This window comes from Hipposideros armiger, unplaced genomic scaffold, assembly GCF_001890085.2.
Source record: "Hipposideros armiger isolate ML-2016 unplaced genomic scaffold, ASM189008v1 scaffold_1678, whole genome shotgun sequence".
Classification (NCBI taxonomy): Eukaryota; Metazoa; Chordata; class Mammalia; order Chiroptera; family Hipposideridae; genus Hipposideros; species Hipposideros armiger.
Window position 1 is genome coordinate 96,659 of NW_017733028.1, and position 9,234 is coordinate 105,892.

A 9,234-nucleotide genomic window follows, 5' to 3' on the forward strand; every position below is an offset into this window, starting at 1 on the left:
ACACACACACACACACACACACACACACACACACACACACACAATGGAATATTACTTGGCCATAAAAAAGTGTGAAATCTTATCATTTGCAACATCATGGACCTAGATGGTGTTATGCTAAGTGAAATAAGTCAAATAGAGAAATCCATATGATCTCACTTATATGTGGAATCTAAAGGACAAAAATAAATGAACAAACAAAACAGAAACAGACTCATAGATACAGAGAACAAACTGATGGTTGCCAAATGTGAGGGAGTTGGGAGGACTGGCTAAAAAAGGTGAAGGGATTAAGAAGTACAAATTGGTAGTTACAAAATAGTCATGGGGATGTAAAGTAAAGCAGAAGGAATATAGTCAATAATATTGCAATAACTATGTATGGTGCCAGGTGGGTATTAGACTTATCAGGGTGATCAATTCATAAGTTATATAAATGTCTAACCACTATGCTGTATACCTGAAACTAATATAAAATAATAGTCAATGTAAAAAAAAAAAAGAAAAATTGAAACAAAAAAACAATAACAAATGATCAACAATTAGAGGATTGGTAAATTAAATTATTCTGTGTTCATACAAATATAATGTTGTGCAGTTATTAAAAATCATGTTGTGGGCGCTGTGGCAGTGACACCCAGCCCTCCCCAACTCAGGTGGTGGCATGGCAGGAGGGCTGAGCCTGGGGACCAGGCTGCAAGCTGAGCCTGGCCCAGAGGCTCCCACCAGAACATACAGTCATGGATAAAAATGAGCTGGTGCAGAAGGCCAAACTGGCCAAGCAGGCTGAGCAATACGATGACATGGCAGCCTGCATGAAGTCTGTAACTGAGCAAGGTGCTTAATTATCCAATGAGGAGAGGAATCTTGTTTGATTGCTTGTAAAAATGTTGTAGGAACCCCTAGGTCATCTTGGGGTGTGTCCCAAGTATTGAGCAAAAGATGGAAGGTGCTGAGAAAAAAACAGCAGATGACTCGAAAATACAGAGACAAAATTGAGACCCAGCTAAGAGATATCCGCAATGATGTACCGTCTCTCTTGGAAAAGTTCTTGATTCCCAGTGCTTCACAAGCAGAGAGCAAAGTCTTCTATTTGAAAATGAAAGGAAACTACTACTGTTACCTGACTCAGGTTGCTGCTGGTGATGACAAGAAAGGGATTGTGGATCAGTCACAACAAGCATACCAAGAAGCTTTTGAAATCAGCAAAAAGGAAATGCAACCAACACATCCTATCAGATTGGGTCTGGCCCTTAAATTCTCTGTATTCTATTAGGAGATTCTGAACTCCCTGGAGAAAGCCTGCTTTCTTGCAAAGACAGCTTTTGATGATGCCATTGCTGAACTTGATTCATTAAGTGAAGAGTCAGACAAAGACAGCACGCTAAGAATGCCATTACTGAGAGACAACTTGACATTGTGAACTTCGGATACCCAAGGAGATGAAGCTGAAGCAGGAGAAGGAGGAGAAAATTAACCGGCCTTCCAATTTTTGCCTTCTTCATTCTAAAATTTACACAGTGGACCATTGGTCATATTTGTGGAACTATCCCACAAATAGTTTTTTTGTTTACAATTTGACAGGTATATGTTACTTCTATTTGAATTTCTATATTTCCCATGTGGTTTTTATGTTTAATATTAGGGAAGTAGAGCCAGTTAACATTTAGGGAGTTATCTGTTTTCATCTTGAGGTGGCCAATATGGGGATGTGGAATTTTTATACAAGTTATAAATGTTTAGCATAGTTCTTCTGGAACATTGTGGCTTCATAAGGGCCAGTGTTAAAACTGCTTCCGTATCTAAGCAAAGAAAACTGCCTCCACATTGGTTTGTCCTGGTGGGGAATAAAAAGGGTAATTGGTTCCAGTCACAGGTGTAGTTACTGTGGGCACTCTAAGGTTTGGAGCACTTACGAGGCTGTGGTAGAGATGGCTATCCCATGGATGGCACAAGTTGAAGCCTGTGTGTGTCTGTGAAATGCTCAGTCCAGTGTGAACACCTTTGACTACAGCTGCAGAAGTGTTCCTTTAGTTGTAACCCAATTTATTCTGGAGAAGGGCAGAAACGGTTCACAATCCATTACTTGTAAAGTTACCTGCTGTTTGCTTTCAGTATTTTGGTTACACTCATTTTATTTGTATGTAAATGTTTTAGGCAACCTAAGAACAAATGTATAAGTAAAGATGTGGTAAAACGAATCGCTTGATGTCCATTACCGGTACTTCATGTATATCAAGTACACCAGTAAAACAAAAGACCCATGTATTTAACTTTCTTTAAGTTTTGTTGCTTAAGTGATTTGTTTTTTATGTTTGCCTAACATGCATGTGCTGTAAAAATAGTTAACAGGGAAATAACTTGAGATGATGTCTAGCTTCGTTTAATGTCTTATGAAATTTTCATGAACAATATAAGCATAATTGATAAGAACATGTGTATTAAGTTTATGTAAGTGGAATAACAGTTTTATGAATGGAAAAATCATGTTGTGAAAGAATATATATTTACTTGAAAAATATTCAAGATATAATGCTAAATAAAAAGGATAAGAACAATATATGCACAAAAATAACTTTGGTGAATGAAAATTATCAACTGATTAAAAATGGCCAGTGCCTGCATACCAAGTTGTGGATCTCTTTGGATGGGAGATTCAAACTTCTTTTAGTAATTTTTCTGTGCTTTTTCAAGTTTTCTATATTGTGCATATAGGTTATTTATATAATTTGAGTTTTATAGAGAATTTAATAAAAGAAAACCCAGATCTGCTTTAAAAAATAGCTACAAATTTCTAACACAACAAACTTCAGGATTTGAACTATTAACAAAGGTAAATTCACAGTAATTCAAGTGTCAAGTAATAAAAAACACATAATAATTCTAAGTGTGTTACAGAGAACACATTTAACAACACCTAATTACAGAACTTCAAATACATAAAGCAAATACTGACAGAAATGAAAGGAGATTTAGAAAGAATCACAGTTAAAGTTGGAGGTTCAGTACTCTTCATTCAGTAATTGATAAAGCAAGTAGATAGAAAATCATTGTGTACATAGAAGATTTGAATAACACTGTTAACTGACATGAACAAAATGACATTTGTGTAACACCTCACCCAATAGAATACAGATTTTTTTTCAAGTGCATATGAAAAATTCACTGAGATGGACCATACGCTAGAACATAAACAAGTTAAAATAAACTGAGAACTTAAAACATACAGAGTATATTCTCTGAATACTGTGGAATTAAATTAGAAACAAAGAACAGATCACTGCAAAAACTCCACAAATATTTGGAATTGAACTACACATTCCTAAAAACCCAATTGTTAAGAAAAGGAACCACAATGGAAATTAGAAAATACTTTTGAACTAATAAAAATTTAACAAATGCTGAGCATTGTGTGGTCTCTTTGCAATCCTTGTGGGTCTAGTTTGGAATCTGACAACTGGAACAAAAAGAACCTTGAATACAGTACATACTTTGGTTTTGGTGCTGCTTCTCCTCACTGTCCTCAGCAGGGATAAGAAAGAGCTCAGTGTGCAGGGCAGATCCCAGAAAGTGGCAGGCTTGACTTCCTGGGAAATTGCTGTGTTTTTCCACTTTTCTGTTCAAGACCACTAAATGCTGAGATGTGGATGCATACTGAAATAAAAGCAATTCATTGTGCTCTAAAAAATAAAAAAGAAGAAGAAAGGAAGAAAAGAAAGAAAGAAAGAAAGAAAGAAGGAAAGAAAGAAAGAAAGAAGAAAGAAAGAAAAAAGAAAAAGAGAAAGGAAGAAAATAAATATTTGCTTTACCTTTTACTATTCTGTCTTTAAATATTTCTGTTTGGAGGGAGCATTTTCTTAACCATTGAGATTTTGCTTCTGGCAATCGTCAGTTTTGCTCAAATAAACTCATTAAAATTCTCTAAACATGAATAAATAAAATTATTTCTGCTTGGAACAAATCATCATTCCTCTGTAATCAGAGTATCCTAATTTGTATCTTGACCTCTTTTCTCCCAAGCTCTACGACTCCATAGCCATTTTTCACTTATCTTTTCCTTTTGAAGGTTTTTGCCAGCATTTCATCATCTAGACTAAAATCTAGCTCCTTATCCTCCCCACTCCTTATTAATTCATCTCTGCCATCCTACTCATGGTTCCCTGGGCTCAAATTTTTAATCAGATTTGATTCGTGCTTCTTACCTCTCCTTCCTTCTCTCCCAAGCCATAGAGATTAAATCTTGTTCTTTCGTGATCTTATCTATTCACATTGTTTTTACTTTACTATTTCCACAGCTTGTGAAACTTTCACTCATCTTCTTGCTTTCAATCTTTCCCTTTTTATCTAACCCTACATACCACTGCAGTCTAAAATATCTTTTACATTCAGGGTATAGATTTGAATACTGATAATGATGATGATAATAACAACAACATAACACTATATGTCTTCCATGTTCTAGGTAATGAACACTGAACTATTTATGATTATTATCTCCATTTTAAGATAAGTAATTTGAAGCTCAGGAGGGGTTAAACAAAGTTCCTGAGGCCCCACAGCTAGTAAATGGCAAAGTCAAGAATTGTCGAGGTTGGTTTGATTCCACATACAATTTCTTATTTAACTGGGATATATTTCATAGTGAAAGAGGCTATTACTAAAAATTTTTCTGAGATGACAGATGTAAACTGGGACCAACCCATATGAACCAGGACTTATAATACCCAAATAAGACTATCCTTCACTTCCTCTCCAATACAGAAATGGTAAGGTTGGACAAATAGCTGTTTGGGACATGAAAAAGATGTGTTGATTTTTGTACTCGTTCAATTCAGGGTGACAACAGAAAAACATACTTGAACACTCTAATAGTGAGGTTGAATACACAAGACAGGGAATTAACAAAAACTTGAGAACTAAAGATAAAAATTTAGGAACTAGCCATATAAATGATGTTGTTGAAGCCATGAATGAGCTCACCAACATTTAAGGAAGAAGAGGTTAAGAACTGAACACTGGAAATTTTAAAACATGAGGACAAGGCATGTATACAAAGACAATGTGTTGTACCTACATTTTCCACATAAATACGTTATAACCCTTGTTGTACGTATATTGTAGTATTGCAATAAACAAAATAAAAAATCCATTATACAGCGATTCGGGTTTTGGGAAAGAGACAGTTCTGCAACAAAAGTAACTTAATCAAGAATATTTATTTTTATGTTTCTCTCTGCTTGCACTGGAGCAACTCAACTGTGAAAATGACTTCAGAGAAGCCTTGGTTCACTTGAAATAAAACCTTGATGCGTTTGAAACTAAATTCCCACAAAGACCATCTCTGAAGAGGAAACAATCTCAGAAGTATGTTCCTTGGTATTGCATCATGCTTACAAGAACCAGCCCTCTAACATTCCTAGAGGAAAGTGAACATTTAATAAATCCCCAAGGTCTTCTTTGCCCTTGGGTTCTAAGGACACCATACTTGTGGTGCTTATTTTAATTTCCTGATAATGGATTGTTTTTCCCTGTTTCTTCAAATGTGCCCTTGGGATTGAGAACAAAGACTAGGATGCATTAGTATCATCTGGGCAGCAGACAATTAATTCTCAGTAAATAGACAGATAAGACACTGTTATGGCTGAGGCTTAGCTGCAGGTGAGCGAGTCCTCAGGGCTGTATGTGCACAGGCCTGTGTGTGGTGGTTTTAGTTAGACTTGACGTGAGGAAGATGGATTCTGCCTGTGTGTTTTGATGCCATAACTTCTCCAAGCTAACCCCAGCCCTTAACTCTGACAAAAACATATATATCTCACCAGCTATCTAATTCTTGAATGTTCCCCAAGTATAGATTTATTTTTTTAATAGAAAACCTGCCATCCTTAATATATAAAAGCCTGTGGCAAAGAGTGTAGAATACAAATTGCCTTAAAATTTTATTAGTCTTTATATCAGATTAGGTCAATAACCTACACTGTGTAAGTTGTGATTGTCTAAATCCTCATTCTATCCTGTTACTGTATCAGAATTTTGTCCCTCACAGCCCTTAATTTGGGTTGAAGCATTGTGTTTAAAGTGCAGGACAAAAACGTGATGCCTTGGAAAGGTGCTGTGCTAAGTCATGATAAGCCATAAACACCCCATGTTTTATTAGAGTAAACTAATAGTATTAAGCACAGGCTTTTCAGGTGTCTTTCAAGTCATTACTCAAACATCAGATTACTCTATTTAAAATTTAAATCTGTGTCTCTTGCCTTTTCTGTCCCTCTTCCTTGCTTTCCTTTTCTTCACAGCACTTTCCATGTTACATGTTTACCTCTTTCTTTCATGTATTTTCTCCCACTTGAATGAAAGCTCCATGAGAGCAGCAATCTCTTTTTGTTTCTGTTATTGTTTTTTTACTGAAGTATCACCAGTGTCACCAAAGGCTCACGAAGATGCCCAAGAGAGAACTCAACCCAGAGCAGCAGTGACCAGGTTCTTGTCTTTGTGCAAGAAAGAATTCAAGAGTGAGACAGATGCAGGAAGCACAGTTAGTTTATTAAAGCACAAGTATACACTTAAGAGGAAAATGCAGGGGAACTCAGAGATTTGAGTGGCAGGGAGGAAGTCCCGAGCAGGAGTATTTATACCTCCCTGAGGCTGAAATTGATGACATCCCATTGACCTGGCTCATCGCTTCCCATCCAGTAGGTGGGATCCTCAGTTTCCTGCTCTTTGCTCCTTATTTGGCTCCTCTGAAACTGTCATGGCATGTGCTGGAAGTTGTAGTAACCACAATGTAATTGTTATTATAATGACATTATAATTAGCTAAAGTTCAGGTCCCAGTCAAGAGGATTAGCCTCTTGGATGAAGCTGGCTCTTGTTTTTCTCCAGCTGCAGGTGCTGGATACAGTCACTTGTTACTTGTGTAACCAGTGGGGCGCCTCACATGGTATCCTGGAGGGGGTGTCAATTTCCTAGGCTACTCATCCTGCCTCATCAGGACTTACAAGATCTTCAAGGACAAGGCATAGATGTTCAATAGGCATTTGTTGAGGGAATTCAAAGTTTTTCAACTCCTCATTATCTGATATATTGTCTGTAGGTCTGTTCTCTGCCTTTAGGTATTGACAAAAGTTGTTATTAGTCATTTGACAAGTATTTGTTTTTAATAACAAAGCTTAAACTGCATGATCAAGTGATGGAGAAAAATCAGAAAAGTTTCCAAATTTTTAATTCTGGAGAAGATGCAAATAACTCTTGGTATATATTGAATGTGATTGAAATAATGAATATCCTTCCCTGACTTTCAAATACCCTTAATTTTACCTTTCTTGGCTCTAACGCTTTCTACATTCCATTAAATTGATGTTAAGTATTTGTTTTTATCTATAGTCTCATGAGATACTAGTAAGTAAAAGAGCTACTGCAGCGATTTCACAGTCACTTACAGGGAGGTCGTGTAGCCCAGTGATTAAGACTAAGAAGGTTGGAGTTGGACAGACCTGAGTTTGACTCACCATTCTGGAACTAGAAGCTTTGTGTGCTCCTCACTTTTAAAGTGAAGATGAATAGATCTAACCTACAAAGTTATTATGCAGAATAAACGTGATAAAATTGTGTGTTGCTTTGGATCCTTCTGATAAGGGTGCCAGGTCAGTGTTTGGTACACAGTAAGTGCTCAATACAAGGAAGCAACAATTATTTTTCCCACAGTACTTTGCTCTTAATTGTGCTTAAAAAGGCATACCCTGAATGAAAGCATAGGCTGTTAAAAGCCCATGAAGCTTTATCAAGGGCATAAACAAACAGCTCTTCTTCCTTAGGGAAGATGGTCTCTGGAGCCGTGATCCGGAGGGATCCTCTGTAACTAGGGCGCTGAGGTCTCTAATCCAGAAGAAAACGCTTCAGCCTCTGGGTATCCATGGACCTTATAAAGGTGCCGTCTCATCCCTGGAAGCTGGACAGGAGGCTCGGGACAAAGCCACAGTCAGGGATCGTTGTCTTCAGCTCAGCAGCAGAACCAAGACAACTAGAAGTTCGGATCTCTAAAGGAGGGAAGCAGAAGCAGAAGGGTCTGAGCTCTGAGTTGTCACCTTCTTTTCACCAGGGCCATCTAGTCTCCGTGAGCGAGATGCATGGGAGCCAGTAGAGTACAGCACTGCGACTCCAAGCGGGAGGGTGAGTGCCTGCCTGGCCTGGACTGGCCTGTAGCAGAATGGTTAAGAGCTCAAACCCCGGGAGACAGGCTGCCTGAGTTGACCTTCTGCTTTGATTTAGAAGCACTGTGTCTTGTGCAAGTCACTTAGGCCCAGTGTCCTCATTCATAAAGTGGGTTTAATCATAATGCCTCAGAGCATTTAGAACAATGCTTATCATTAGTTTAGTGCTCAGTAAATGGTCCCTTTGCTTTCTTTCTTCTTAGGTTTAATTAATAACTTTACTACTCCAGTATTTTTAAAATATTTTTAAAATTTTGAATTACAGTTGACATACAAGGTGTGATCAACAATATATGGTGATGTTTAGATAAAAAATTATTACAGTAAAAGACACAATTCCATTAATCCCCCTCAAAATACTCCCCCTCACTTCACACTTATCCCATCGTTCTGGCCTCTCACTTCCTGAAGCAGTTCTGGAAGTCCTTTTCATGAGTATCTTTAATGGCACTGTCATGACTGCCTCGATGTCCTGAATTGATTGAAACGTTTTTCTTTCATGGTCACTTTGACTTTGGGGAAGAGCCAGAAATACACAGTGCCAGATCCAGTGATAAGATGGATGAGGACACTCTGTATTGTTTTTATTTGACAGAAATTGCCATACCGGAAGTGATGTGTGACATGGAGTGTTGTCATGATGGAGGATGAAGTAAAGACACTCCCAAAAGGACTTTCAGAACTGCTTCAGAAAGTGGCAAGAATTTTGGGATAAGTGTGTTCAAAACAAGGGGAAGTATTTTGAGGGGGATTAACGGCAATGCGTTTTTTACTGTAATAATTTTTTTTATTTAAACATTCACCTCATTTCTTCATTGCACCTTCTACATTATTTTAGTTTCAGGTGTACAACATAGTGATTAGACATTTATATAACTTACAAAGTGGTCACCCTGATAAGTCTATTACCATACATTCTTATAATATTGTTGACTAATTCCCTATGCTGTACTTTCCATCTCCATGACTGTTTTTATAACTAACTGCTAGTTTGTACTTCTTTATCCCTTACCCCTTTTTAACCATTC

The 9,234-nt window shown here is 37.4% G+C and overlaps 1 pseudogene; it reads left to right on the forward strand.

The window, feature by feature from the left end:
• Positions 1 to 740: 740 nt before the first annotated feature.
• LOC109377982 (14-3-3 protein zeta/delta pseudogene) lies at positions 741 to 1,477 on the forward strand (annotated as a pseudogene).
• Positions 1,478 to 9,234: the final 7,757 nt, after the last annotated feature.